The following is a 14,804-nucleotide window of genomic DNA, read 5'->3' as shown; positions in this document are numbered from 1 at the left end:
ATTTTTTCTCCAGAACATTTATTTAATTTGTTGCTTCAGCCAAAACATCCCACGTTTTTGAGAACATCAAGAAAAGTATTCAAATCGAAATGAAAAGCATTTTTTTATCCACTCTTGGATCAAACTACAGTCTTTTTAGTATCCAAAACAAGTTGTGCCGGACTAAAATAGTTTAGGAGTACCGATTATTGCAGTTTTTCTATCTATCTCCCCCCAAAACTGGCCCTCCATCATTTGCCAGAGTGTTAAATGGGAACTGAAATGAAACGCTTGCCGCTTTTCGGTGAGTTCCTCATGTCGCCTAGAACCATAATGGAAGTCCTAATTTTAAAGGAAATTGAAATACTGTTATATGCTCACTGGGTGGGGAGGGAGAAAAGATATGGAACTTTTTCTTTTTTTTATAAAAGAGATGTAGAACAACCACATTCTTATGAAGTGCTCCTTTGTGCCCCTACCCAGTGCTGTCGAGTTGATTCCGATTCACAGTGACCCTACAGGACAGAGCAGAACTGCCCCATAGAGTTTCCAAGGAGCGCCTGGTGGATTTGAACCGCCAACCCTTTGGTTAGCAGCCGTGGCACTTAACCACTACACCACCAGGGTTTCCTTTGTGCCCCTGTGAGAGACAAAATAATAAGCTGGATAAAGCATTAGTTTGAAACAGCATAACATTTTTTATGATGTTTAGAGCAATAAAATGTATATGACGGGGTTTTTACACATTGGATAAATTTATTCGTGCAGTGATAATCCACATGATTATTTAACGTGTGAGAGTGAATGAGGAAAAGATATATGAATTGTGTTTGTAGAAAGCTAGAGAACGGACAGCCCATGAGAGGAAAGAAGCCTGAGGAGATTTCAACTTTCTGTGAAAGAGAGTGGGCTTGGCTGGCAGGTCTGGTCTAACTAGCTGGGCCTCCGCTGGTGTAAAAATGGCTCTAAGTCTTGATACTAGCATTGGTGTCAGGGTTTCAGTTGACATAATCTTTTAAAAATGGTTTGTCATTCTAAGACCATCACCAGTTTGTAACTTGCTATCTGGAATGTTTTCTCAGTTTTCTGCCTTGTTGGTGGGGTCTTGGGTTGTGTCCAGCTAGGTTAGGTCTGTAGTGCAGACAGTGTACACTTGAGTCAGAAGGTTATTTAGTGTTTTGAATTCCACGAACTTCATGTTTTTAAATATTATGTCACATTAACATAGAGTTTTATCTTGAATTTTAGCTCATTAAAGCCTTAGAGGATTGGAGAAATGATTACTATGAAATTATTTTCTTTTTCAGTTCAATAGTAGAAGGCGGTATATGGCTTCTGTGAACCGTGAAAATTTTTATCATGATTTTACCTGATATTATAAAATTTACTAGAAATTATAGATTTTAAGAACTATTTGTACCTTCAGAGAAAGTTAATAAAAATTTAAATTCATGTCTTTTGTCATAAATTACCAATATACTACCATTTTCATTGATGAAATCACTAAAATTTTAATCTGATGAATGTGATAATTGTTATCCAGAACAATTCCACAGCTGGAGTTATTTGGACATACATACAAGAGGAAAAGTGATACTTGGAAGGCTACTTTGTTGTTTGCATTATTTTAGATTCAAAACTGTTCTAAATACCATCTCTTGAATTCTGAGATAAAAAAAAATCTGGATGCTGTACGAAAAACGTGTGGCTTCAACACTTACTACTTCACAGTAACTGTGAGGAAGAATTGGGTTAATGTATATGAATGTTCTTTGTAAGTGGAGTTAAAAAGTACTTTATATAAAAAATATTGACTGAAGATTTTGTCATTGACATATTTATGCTTATTTATTGATGATTTTTCACCTTTTTTCTCTAGGTGGAAGTCTGTGATGGTGCATTAGGGGCATTGTAGATAAGGACACTTTTTTTCTCCAGGGGCTGCCTGGGCCATAATCGTTGACTGGATTCAGTAGGAGGGCTTTCATTGGAGTTTCTGGTCAGGGACTTAACCTTGTAGCATTAGCAGAGGGAAGGAACAGCGTTAGTAGCGGAAAGGAGCATGTGTTACTGAGCTGTGAAAATAGCATGCATTTTAATGAACTCAAACACTTTGGTCATAGGTATAAATAGTGCACTTGCTGGCCCTGTTGCCCCACTCATATGCTTGTGGGTTTTACATATATGTAAATTAGGCAACCCTAATATGTTGATCCCCAGTATAATTTGTATACATCTGTCTCTGATACTCCCACCCACCAGGCTATAGCTTTGTGTATGCACAAGATAAGCAATCCTGCTGTGTTGATTCTGATGAGATGTAGTATCCTTCACTGGCCACAGGCAGACCCAGTGGGTTGGTACTGATAAAGCTCTGTGTTCAAAACTGGGACTTAGATTTGCAATTCATACTCACATTCTCAATACCTTTTTTCTCTCTTTGTTTACTTGTCTAATCTGAATTTATTTGTAGCTCACATATCTGAAGCCTAAATATCCCAAGTCTTCTAGCCTTCTATGATCATCCTTTCTTTTACTATTCAAATTAAATTGCTTGAATTTCTGTCCCACATACTGAAGAGTCAGACCTTCTTCCTCCATGTTACCTGGAACCACATTTCCTCAGTATATCTGGGAAAAATGGGGTATGGCAGATTATTACTGTTTACTCTCAGTAGGAGGATTGTTCATTGTTCTTCTTTGCCCTGCTGAAGTATATCTTTGTCATATGCTTTGCTTTGACCAGTGAAATATTAAAGGAATCGATGTCTGTCATTTCCTGTTACTTTTCTCCATTCTCTTTTTTCCCGGGCCAGAGGTTACTGCGGATATTTCAGATAGTGATTGCTCCATCTGATGGCCCCAGCGTGAAGATGACGACAATGTGAAGAACATCCCTTAGCCAATCTGCAGCGAACCCTAGTGTGGGAGAGAAGTAAACCTTTGCTCTTTTATGCTACAGATAATTTGGGGTTGTTTGTTACCACAGCATGTGCTAGGACCTAAAACAGTGCCTGGCAGGTAATAGGTGTCCACTAAATACTTGATGAATAAATGAAATAAATGAGTGAACTAGAGCAAGGGATTGTCCAGGTCTCAAAGTGGAATACTCATGCCCACTGTCTCCTTGTCTTCAACATGGTCATATGCCAAGTACACTTGTGGGGGCATAGGGTAGAGATTTAACATCATCTTGAAGCATTAATTTTTATCAAAGACACATGAAAAAATATTTTTAAATTAAAACATATATATGATATGGAGTAGACCACAAATCTCACAGATTTTTAAAGGAAAAATACCAGTTCCAAGGATTTCATGCAGGTAGTGAACTACCTCAGGCTATGCTTCTAAGACCCATCTTAATATGGGTTCTACTTCTGTTGTCTGCCTTCATGGGGTCTTCATTGGAAATGATTGACAAGGCCTGATAATCTCTGGGTCTCAGTTTTCTTCTGTATGCAATAAAGGGTTTGGAAAAGAGCCAAGCATGTCAGAGGCTGTTTAGGAGGGCCTGCATGACGTGAACAGCGGTGGACTGGGAGCCAGAAGCCTTGGGCTCTAGTCCTTGCTTTGCTACTAAATAAGCATAGGACTCTATCAACTCATTTAATGTACTAGAGCCTCAGATTCAGGAAAAGATGTATTAACACTTGGGCTGTCTGTGCCACTGGATTTTTTGAGGAATAATATATTTGAAAGTACTTTGAAAATTATTGAGCTCTAATAAAAAAAAAAAAAAATTACAATCTTTGAAGGTTTTGTTTATAATTCCACTGGGTGGCAGTATTTCACTTATACTCTACTATAATTTTTACAGTTTGTCCATAATCTCATGGGAAAAAATTTAATCACCATTTTAATTGAACAACTTATTCTCTGTCAACCTTGTATTTCTCCTTTCCCATCCCATTCACTCCTTTTCTCCCAAGCAGTCCTAAAAACCCTTTTCCCATTTGTTTGAAAAAGATTTAATGAAGTAAATATTAGGGCAGTCTCCTTAAGACTTGGAAATTTATCTAGAACCTCTGCTTCTTTGAGAGGAAGTGTTAAATAACTTTATTTTGCTCAGATGTAAACAAATCGCTTTGATATAGGTAATTATAATCAGTTAGAAAAATAAACTACAGCCTCTGGGAACATCTCGCTCAACTGGCAAAACAGTTTGTAAAGAAAATGTTCTACATTCTACATTGGTGAGTAGCACCTGGGGTTTTAAAAGCTTGTGAGCGGCCATCTAAGATACTCCACTGGTGTTACCCTTTGTGGAGCAAGGGAGAATGAAGAAAACCAAAGACTCAAGGGAAAGATTAATCCAAAGGACTAGTGGACCACAAGTACTATAGCCTCCACCAGACTGAGTCCAGCTCAACTAGACGGTGCCTAGCTACCACCACCAACTGCTGTAACAGGGATCACAATAGAGGGTCCCGGACAGAGCTGGAGAAAAATGTAGAACAAAATTCTAACTCACAAAAAAAGACCAAACTTACTGGCCTGACAGAGACTGGAGAAACCCCAAGGATATGGCACCCAGACCTCCTTTTAGCTCAGTAATGAAGTCACTCCTGAGGTTCACCTTTTAGCCAAAGATTAGACATGTCCATAAAACAAAACAAGACTAAAGGGACACACAGACCAGGGCAAGGACTAGAAGGCAGGAGGGGACGGTGATGATCAAGAAGGGGAGAGTGTTGATGTGTCCGGGGGTTGACAACCAATGTCACAAAACAATATGTGTATTAATTGTTTAATGAGAAGCTAGTTTGCCCTGTAAACCTTCATCTAAAGTACAATAAAAAATGAATAAATAAACTACAAAAATCACTGGCTAATTGTAAATGCCCTAAGAATTATCAGTAAACTCAAGTAGATATTTTGAGTGATAATACCATGACGCTTGTTTTGTCCTACGTATCATAAGATCATTACATAGTTGTTATGCAGAATCCTTTGATGTTTGAGGAACACTTTATCATGGTTTCTTATCAGTTTATTTTGGTCAGAATTTGTTACAGAATTTATTTCACAAGATGAAACAAGAAAAGTACACTTGTAAAGCCTGATACATGATTTCTTGCTGGCTTCTGTTGTTATTAAAGTGTCAATATAAAAAAAATTTTTTTTTTTAATAAGCGATGGCATAGATGCATTAGAGCAGTCCTGCCCTTTAGTATGGACAGAATCAGAATTATTCAGCTGCTTAATGCATTGCTAATTTCCTCTTTTAAGGAAACTATCAACGCAGTTTTTAAACTGCTATAATCACTGTACTCTGTGCAAGAGAATGTAGCTGCTTTGCGAAAGTAGGCTTGAAAAATTGTCAATAAAACTTGATGTAGATAGAGGGAATCTTTGTTTTTAAATGGCTGACATTTGGTAGAAATTTTTAAATCTTTTGTGCCAAATCATTGTTTCCTGTTTTCATTGTCGGGGGAGGGGGAGGGGAATTTAAAGAAATGGGTGTCAAAACTTGATATGTATCCACACTTTCATATCTTTCTTTTATGATCACAATTATGAATTACATTTCTTTTCTTCTAATACATAGACTAGTGCTCCGTGTGCATGAACATTTAAGAAAATATTTTGAGGAAGATGATCCAGAGTTTTCCGCAGACTCTCAAAGGGACATAAGACACAAAGTCAAAACAAAGCAAGACAAACAAAAAGCCTCTGATGTTTCACCATCATTTCCTGTTTTTGAAGTAGGTTTGAAACTGCTTTACAAATTGTACTGATCAAATATTAATCCCCAATTGTACAGGGGAAAACAGAGTAGTGTATCTTAGTTTCAGCAGAAGATTTTACAAAAATCTCACAATTTTTTTGTGCACAAGTTGGACAGGGGCTGGCTAGCTAGCTAATAAAATTAGTTAAAATGGAATCATTGCCAGCTGAACAGCTATACCTAGAGTGCTCTCATTCATCAAGCAGTGAGAACATGAAAGAGGGCAGTAGCGGTTCAGTGGGAGAATTCTCGCCTTTCCGTGTGGGAGACCCAGCTGTGATTCCTGGCCAGTGCATCTCAGACACAACCACCACCGTCTGTTAGTGGAGGCTTGCGTGTTGCTCTGATGCTGAACGAATTTCAGTAGCGCTCCTACACTAAGGTGGACTAGGAAGAAAGGCTTGGAGAGCTCCTGAAAAATCTGCCATCGAAAACCCTGTGGATCACAACGGTCTGATCTCATTGTGCATGGGCTTGCCATGAGTCGGGGGCTTCACTGCAGCTAGCAACAACACCACCAGCATGAAGAGTGAGTGCAAGTAGAATGTCAAGGCACTCTGTTCTAGGCCGTTTGCTGATAAATGTTTTTATCAGTGACTTAGAAAGCATTCTTATCAAATTTGCTGGTAAGAGAAAACTGGGAAAGAGTTGCTATTTTGTTTGAGAGAAGCAGGATTCAAAATATTAAGTCCCAGGGTAGGACTAAACCAACAAGAAGAAATTAATAAAAGTTGTCTCATATTTATACTAATAACTTATTTTATAAAAACAGATCAAGAGAAACTTGCCTGGATGACAGTCAAAGGGGAAAGATTTTGGAGTTTCAGTTGGTTTCAGTTTTAGAGTGAAATTAGTGGGAGCTCGGCAGGGATTGGTCAGAATGTGTAAAGTAGATGAGGGGCTGAACAGTGAGTAGTCTTACCTTTGGAGCCACTAGTCCATATGGAATTACTATTGCCATGGTTTTGTCTTGAAACATGGGTGTGAACAAGCATTGTGAAAACTATTTGAGCATGATTCAGGAGTCAGAATTAACTCCTAGCAGTGGGTTTCGTTGTTTTAGTAGTATACCTGCTTTGCAAGTCAATGTACAGTTTTGCAAATAGACTAGAAGGACTAGAAGAGATGTAAGAGAAGAGTGACAGTTACGAGTTGTTGTTGGACACCAACTGTGCAAGGTCCTGTGTTACATCTTCTAAATGGATTACCTAATTGAATTTGCTTCACAATAACCCTATGAAGTGGATAGTATTGTTGTCCATATTTTACAAATGTGAAAACAGAAGCACAGATTACTTAAATAAGTTTCTCATTACTATTTACAAATAGTAAATAATATAACTTGGAATGGAATCCAGGTCTGAATCTTGAGCCGATGTATTTAACTGCTATAACATATTGGCTTCCAGGAGAAGAGTATTATGGAGGCTGATACAGGAGAGTTTCAACAGAGGGTGCACCGCACTGTCATTAAATGCTGCATGAAAGTCAAGAATGATAAAAAATGGATCTGGCAGTTAGAGTGACTTCACTTAAAGCTTTTTCAGTGGAGTGTTTGGGGCAGATGCCGTATTGTAATGTGTGAATGAATGAATAGGAAGTGAGGTATTCAGTTGGGACAGGGCTAATTAGAAGAAAGATATGGTAAGAAGAGAGATGATGGCAGGGCAGAGACTAATAGAAAGCTGGAAGAGGCAGGATTTTGGAAGGTTTAAGGCTAAGAAGCCCTGATGGTGCAGTGCTAACCAAAATGTTGATGGTTCAAAACCACCAGTGGCTCCATGGGAGAAAAATATGACAGTCTGCTTTCATAGAGATTTACAGCCTTGGAAACCGTATGGGGTCTCTCTGAGTCAGAATCGACTTGAGGGCAGTAGATTTGGAATTGATTCTATGGCAGTAGATTTGGAAAGCTAAGTAGCCCTGGTGGTGCAGTGGCTAAGCATTCAGCTGCTAACTGGAAAGTTGACAGTTCCAACTTACCAGCTGCTCTGCAGGAGAAAGATGTGGCAGTCTGCTTCTGTAAAGATTTACGGCCTTGGAAACCCTATAGGGCAGTTCTCCTCTGACCTGTAGGGTTGCTATGAGTTGGAATAGACTCCATGGCAATGGGTTTAGAAGGAGGAAATTCTGTGTTACACCAAAGAGATTGTGCAATACAACAAAAGACAATCAAGAACTGAGACAAATTGCCTATACTTTCTTTCCTTGGCATCTACCCAGTTTTAAAAGTGCACTAAAATGCTTTTAGATTCAATGTTTATTTAAATAAAAATCATTTACAATTAGAAATTTAATACATTGGGGTACTTTTGAAATAAGTCAGGTAGAGACGTATGACACCTAAGGAAATGTGGTTTCTCTTCCAAAATTATTTGCTGGAGAAAGATGATGTGTGCAAACCCATCATGATCTCCATCAGTTGCCCTAATTAGCATTTGTTTCTACCCACTCTCCCTGCTAACAGATTTCTGATTTGTTTAGGTAATGGTGGGATGAATCATTATTGCTTTAACCATTTATGGAGATCTTCTTCCCTTTGGCTAGCCATTAGTCTCAGGGTGTCTGTTTTAGTTATCTAGTTCTGCTGTAACACAAGTACCATGAGTGGGTGGCTTTAAAGAACAGAAATTTATTTTCATACAGTTTTAGAGGCTAAAAGTCCACATTAGAGCCTCTGCTGTGTCAGTTCATACCTTGTCAGTGGTCCCGGGCATTCCTTGGTTCCTTGGCTTGTAGATGATCTTGCATGGTGTCTGTCTCTCCACTGTGTGTGTCTGTGTCTTTTCTGGTCTTTTTATACTTCAGAAATGATTAGGGTTAGGATCGAGCCTACAATGGTATGACCTCATTAACATAATACAAGAAAAACCTTATTTCCAAACAGGATCACAATCCACAGGTACAAGGGCCGGGAATTCACATATTTTGGGGGGATACAATCCAGTCCATAACAGTGTCCATGTCACCTATTTCTGGCTAATGAGATATAAGAAATCTTTTGGGTGAGGCTCCCAGGAAAGCTTTTACTTTCCTTATGAAAAGAAGAGAGGTGTAACTGACATGACCCTTCATGTCTTCAACCTTATTCATGGCTAGCACTCCAGACATGGTGCCTAGAGGTCTGATAGTCACCCTGTGAACATGAGGTGACAAGCATGACAACAAAGACAGTGTGCAAAGCAATGCAAAGCAGACAGGAAGAGCCTGGTGTTGCACTTGTCTTCGGCTGCTTGGCTTCACAAGTCTTGTTATGTGAGACAGAGACCTGTATTTGTTTATGCCACTCTTAGCTTGCAACCAGACATAGTCCTAAGAAAAACAACCTGTCTTTAGCTGTTTCTTATACACATGTAGTTTATGGTTATGGTAAATTTAAAAGAATCTCTCTAATTGCCAGTAGTAATCCCTCTTATTTTCACAGCCTGTAATGGCTCATTAAGAGGGTTTAAAACAATCTGGTTTATTAATTTCAGCAACAATTTAGTCTTTAAAAAGTATATTTAGCTGCTCTAGCCTCTATTTTAATTAGCTGTGCGTTTCTAGTTTCTTTCATGAACCTAGAGCAGCACCTACATGATTATTCACTTCAGCTGTCTCTCCATAATATCAACAAAATATTTTGGCATGGAAGAAACCATGTATGTAGTAATCAGAGATGATTTTCACAGCAGAACTAGATCATCTTAAGGGAATGTTCCATCAAACCATTTAGTCTACATTCTAGCAAAATTTAATTGAAGAGAGATTTCATGCCCAATATTTACTTACTGTAAAGCTGCCAAAATGCATGTCTGCTGGGCTAGCTAGGTAGTATGGTGTTAGATATAAAATAATTCTAAATTTTCTTAAGAGCTTCTGGGATGAAGATGGTTATTCTGTTCTCTGCATGTAAATGCTGGACACTCTTGAGATATGGCTACTAGGGAAGGTGTTTCCTTCTGCCTCATCGTTATTTATTTGACCTGAAGTACACAGAGATCAGTCACATAGGAGCATTTGTTGGGGGCTTCAGGATATGCCAAATTAACTAGTAAAATCTGCTTAGAAACATTTGCTAGTTAAAATACTAATACTAATTAGTATTAACTAGTTTAATACTACTATAGATGTTTAATCTATTTTTGTAGTGTGAATTGAATTTGTGTTCAGGGGATGAAACACAATGAAACTTCTAGCCAACTCAGGGAGTACTGTGGAGAAAAAAAAATGACCTGCCCAATTTAACAATTACAACAACAGTCTAGACATTGCTATAAAAATTGCTTTAATGAGAGCAGGAAAATCAACATTAAAAATTATTAGTGCAATTAAATAAAAATTTATTAAACACATGAATAAACAGCTCTACATGTAACATAGAAAGTAAATGCAATATCCAGCAAATATCTCCAACTATGCAGAGATGGAGCATTTTAATATGCCGATCTTCCTGTTTAATCCCCTGACCCTTGACTTAATTAGCCACCAAAAGATTTGATCAATTCAGGCGGTTCAATCCTTTGGCATTCCTATAGATTATAGATTATCAAAGGAGCCCTGATGGCACAGTGGATGAGTGCTTGGCTGCTAACCAAAAGGTTGGTGGTTCCAACCCACCAACCGCTCCATGGGAGAAAGATACAGCAGTCTGGTTTCATAAAGATTTACAGCCTTGGAAACCCTATGGGACAGTTCTACTTTGACCTATAGTATCGCTATGAGTTGGAATAGACTTGACAGCAGTGGATTTAAAAAAAAAAAAAAAAGATTACCATCACGTAATAATTCAGTCTTGGTGCTTTGAGTTAAGCCTATTAAGAACAATTAAAATTTCAGATTTTTCCTAAAAATTATATGAGAAGGAGAGGTCTGTTATATTGTGTTTAATTTTAAAATGGGAGCACAGTTGCCTGGTTAGATGTTTGAGATGTTTAGGAAAATCTTCAGTCATTGAGCTACTTCCCATTTTGAGATGTGTGTAGTGTGTATCTTCATGAATCACTAATTAATGTAAATCTCTGCCTTTAAAATTTTTGCCATCTTGAAAAATAATGGTTAGAGAAGTGAGTGCAGTATTTTATGCAAATAACACGCATGTTATAGGGTTTTTTTTGCCAACCACACAACTCCCCTGCTATGCCCAAACTGTTTTACTTAATTTCATCATTTCTGCACATTATATGTGTGAACACATTATTTGCAAAAAAAATATGGTGATTCTCCTCTCTGCTTTTTCAAGTCGTAAAACCCAGTTGTTTTTCAGTGACTGTTTTAGAATTTGGCAAGTAATACATGCCAGGAGTCCCTTGGTGGTGCAAAAGGTTAATGTACTCAGCTCCTAACCAAAATATTGGAGGTTCAAATCCATCCAGAAGTGCCTTGGAAGAAAGGTCTGACAGTCTACTTCTGAAAAATCAACCATTGAAAACCCTATGGTGCACAGTTCTACTCTGACACAGTAGTGTCATTGTAAGTTGGAATTGACTTGATGGCAGCTGGTATGTATGGGCCATTATGTAGTTACTCTACCCACTGAAATAAATGAATTTGTTCTTATTTATCAGTTTACTGCTTTGAGTCATATTCATTGTTGTACTCTTTGTCATGTGTCTAAAGCATCCCTTGATGTCAAGTCACAGCTTAAGACCAATTCCTCTATCACAAGCCTCTTTAGTAATTCTAGACCTATAGGGTTGCTATGAGTCGGAATTGACTCAGCGGCACTGGGTCTGGTTTTTTGGGTGGGTAGCTCAGACTGATACAACCTTCTCTAGGCTGCACCGTTTTTAGTCTTCAACATCCATGTAGACACCACAGATCTATCATAGCTTCTTTTTACTACTGAACCCATTGGTTCTTAGAAACCATTTCGATGTAGCATTCCAGTCATCATACACTGAAGATGGTGTTTGAGATGAAGCCTGCTTGCCATTCTTGGATATTCTGTCCATGAATCATATAGCTATGAAAGTGTTGTTGTAATTTAGTTTTGTGTAACCTTATGCCTGATCAACAATGGTTTTATTCATTGTGGGAACTATGTTTTAAGCTTCATTGTCTACCTCAGGCTAGCACAGGACTGGATATGTAACAAACTTTCAATATATACTTAATTATTAACTAGATTAAACTCTGTGATATATGATAAGTAATAAATTATTAGTAAGTTTATTACATAACATAAATGATTATAAATTTACATATTATTAGTAAATCTTTAAAGAAAAGAACTATTGATGTTTGCTTTGCCCACAAGGAATATTTCTATGGTGGTTTTTCAACTTAGCTTGATACAAGCCTCCATTTCCTCCATATCCTTTTCTGATCATAGACATTTTCCCTTCTGATATTTTCTGCTCTGTGTGGTTTGGCAGGTGTTAATTCTTTCCTTAAACTTTTTATTTGGAACTGATCAAAGTTCTGGCCATTTTACCTACATGATCTGCTCTGGAGGCTTGGCAGAGAGTGAATCCAAGGCTAAACTTTATTAATCACTCCCACTGTTCCTGTTTCTGCACACCTCAAGCTTAACCTTTGAGAGGGCCAACACATCACACAGGGCTGCTAAATAACTGTCTCAAGGACTTCCGTTGATTTCACATAGATTTTAAAACATGTGGAAGGTCTGAAGTCTGATTATTAGTGAGAGCAAATGAGGTCAGATGTGTTATGTACTAAAGTACTAGCCTACTGAAGAGATACAGGCAGACTGTTAATTCTCTCAAGTGGCTGAGTGGCTCAGTTTGACTAAATGCAGTAGATAAGCTTACACTAGAAAAGGCTGATGCTTTTGTATCCCGTGTTTCAACTTACAGTTTATGTTAACAATGGTAATCACCAACGGTAAACTGTTTTCTACCTTGAAAGACAATCACACGCATGCACGTGCGCACACGCACATTCACACACGTACCTGGATCAAATGTTTAATTCGTTACTATTATCACCCTATTCAATATTCTCTTACCTGTTCCTCTAAACTCTAGCCTCCTTAACAAATAATATTTTTGTATCTATTGTAGAAAAACCTTATTATCTCTAAATACAACACCTGTTTTCATCATTGTTAAGCAGGCCATGTATTTATCTTTGTAGTTCCTTTTTATTTTATTTTCAGCCAAAATCCTCCAAGCCCTTTCCTGAATTTCTCTTGTTCCTGCACTGGCCTTTTCCTGGGAGTTATTTCAGCTTTAACTCTAGGCACAGCACTCTTAACTATATAAACTGTCATTTTAGCACAATATTGTTATCTGTGAACTGGGCTTTTGTCTACCTAAAAAAAAAAAATTTTTTTTTTTTTAACCTACCTGTGTGAATTAGGATAGAACTATGCAGCCTTTGATCTCCTCATTTTCATTAGCCAAATTTCATTGTTTTTGCAGGTGTTAATTAAGTCTTTAGCATAGAGTGCTGGCTACTTAACATTTTGCATTTAAGAGTTGTGTATTCTTTTAATCAAATGAGATAAGGCTTAAAACAAAATTTGTCATTGTTGAGAGTATAGACAGCAAAACATACACCAATTCAACTGTTTCTACATGGAAAATTCAGTGACATTAATTACATTCTTCAACTTGTGCAACCATTCTCACCCTCCTTTTCTGAGTTGTTTGTCCTCCATTAACATAAACTCATTGCCCGCTAAGGTTCCTAGCTAATCTTTCCAGTTGTTGTTGTCACTTTGATCCTGTATAGGTAGTTCTTAAAAGAGCATAATGCTCAAGGCAGACATTTTTTACTAGAAATCAGAATTTTGTAAATAAAAATATGCTATGTAAGTGTTGAGTAACAGCCCAGCAACACCTGAACCCAAGGTCAGCCGCATCTCCAAGAGACTAAAGAAAGACTCTGGAACCAGCAATCATGACATATGGTTTATTTGGGAAGTTTACTTGTACGACCGTGGCCCAGGGCAGCGGCTGGACCAGTTTAGTGCTCCGCCATTGCCTAGCAAGGGACACAAGCTTATATACCATTCCAGCTGGGACCAAAGGTCATTGTTTTTCTCCCACATCCTTGGGCAGTCGGTGTTCCCAGGTACTTCATGTCCAGGCCGAGATGTTTTCCTTCCTGTTGCTAAGGCATTCCTCGGCCTTGGCTGCTGGCCCAGTGATGCCACTCCCAGCCTTGTACCTTAGCCTGAGTCCATCCCGAATTCATCCCCTGTATGCTTCAGGGAAGCTGATTCCATTAGGAGGAGATGTATATATCTGAATAGCATTACCCTACAGTAAGTCTTATCTTACTTATGGTTTTCTAATTCAGTCTCATTGTTTTCTTTCTTAACACTTTACTGTGTTCTGTGTGTGCATATTCTGAAAGCTTGAAAGGACTCTATGATTGCACAGGTTAGAAGAAAATTGTCATTTTCCTGCTCTGTAGGATATATAAGGTGGACTCAATTCTTGATCCCGCAATTTGGGAAGGATGGTACCCTCTCTAAGAGGACTGGTAGCAGGGAAGGTTTCCACCCCTATGGTCATTCTTGACTTTGTGTTCTTACTACTGCCCAGCTCAGTATAGGTGTCTTCTCGTGGCCCTGCTTATGTTGCCCTATGTTACATCAAGTCAAAATAGGCAAGTCATTCAGTTACTTTTAAAAATTTAATTACTGCGCCATCCTATTTCCCTCCATGCAAGAAATTTGTGTGTGAATGTAGAAAGTTATACTGAAGGTTGGGGAAGAGAGGGGATGGATACTACAGGAGTACATTCATCTTCAAAGAAAATATTAAAATGCTTGCTTTAACTGTTTTTTTGGTGTCAGTTGTCTACGTACTGCTGTAACCAGTTTTGAACTTCAGCAAAATTTTACTTGTGTGTAGTATTAATGATACTGTTTGATAATTTTTGCATTCTGTTGGATCTCCTTTCTTTGGAATGGGTACAAATATGGATCTCTTCTAGTCAGTTGGCCAGGTAGCTGTCTTCCAAATTTCTTGGCATAGATGAGTGAGCATCTCCAGCACTGCATCCATTCATTGAAACATCTCAATTGGTATTCCGTCAATTCCTGGAGCCTTGCTTTTCACCAAATGCCTTTAGTGCAGCTTGGACCTCTTCCTTCAGTACCATCGGTTCATGATCATATGCTACCTCCTGAAATGGTTGA

General features: G+C 38.2%; 1 protein-coding gene across 3 annotated transcripts in view; it reads left to right on the top strand.

Annotated features, from left to right (window-relative positions):
* EPM2A (EPM2A glucan phosphatase, laforin) overlaps window positions 1-14,804 on the top strand; it is a 115,208-nt gene that overhangs the window by 23,241 nt on the left and 77,163 nt on the right. Inside the window, exon 1 of one of the 3 annotated variants that reach the window (XM_049903070.1) lies at window positions 5,532-5,687. The exons of the other annotated variants lie outside the window; for them this stretch is intronic. The gene's annotated coding sequence lies outside the window, so the exon portion shown is untranslated. Of the gene's footprint in view, window positions 1-5,531; window positions 5,688-14,804 lie in introns of those variants that run through there. 3 annotated transcript variants of the gene reach the window in all.

Source organism: Elephas maximus, chromosome 1, assembly GCF_024166365.1.
Source record: "Elephas maximus indicus isolate mEleMax1 chromosome 1, mEleMax1 primary haplotype, whole genome shotgun sequence".
NCBI lineage: Eukaryota > Metazoa > Chordata > Mammalia > Proboscidea > Elephantidae > Elephas > Elephas maximus.
This window is presented reverse-complemented; position numbering and strand designations above follow the sequence as displayed.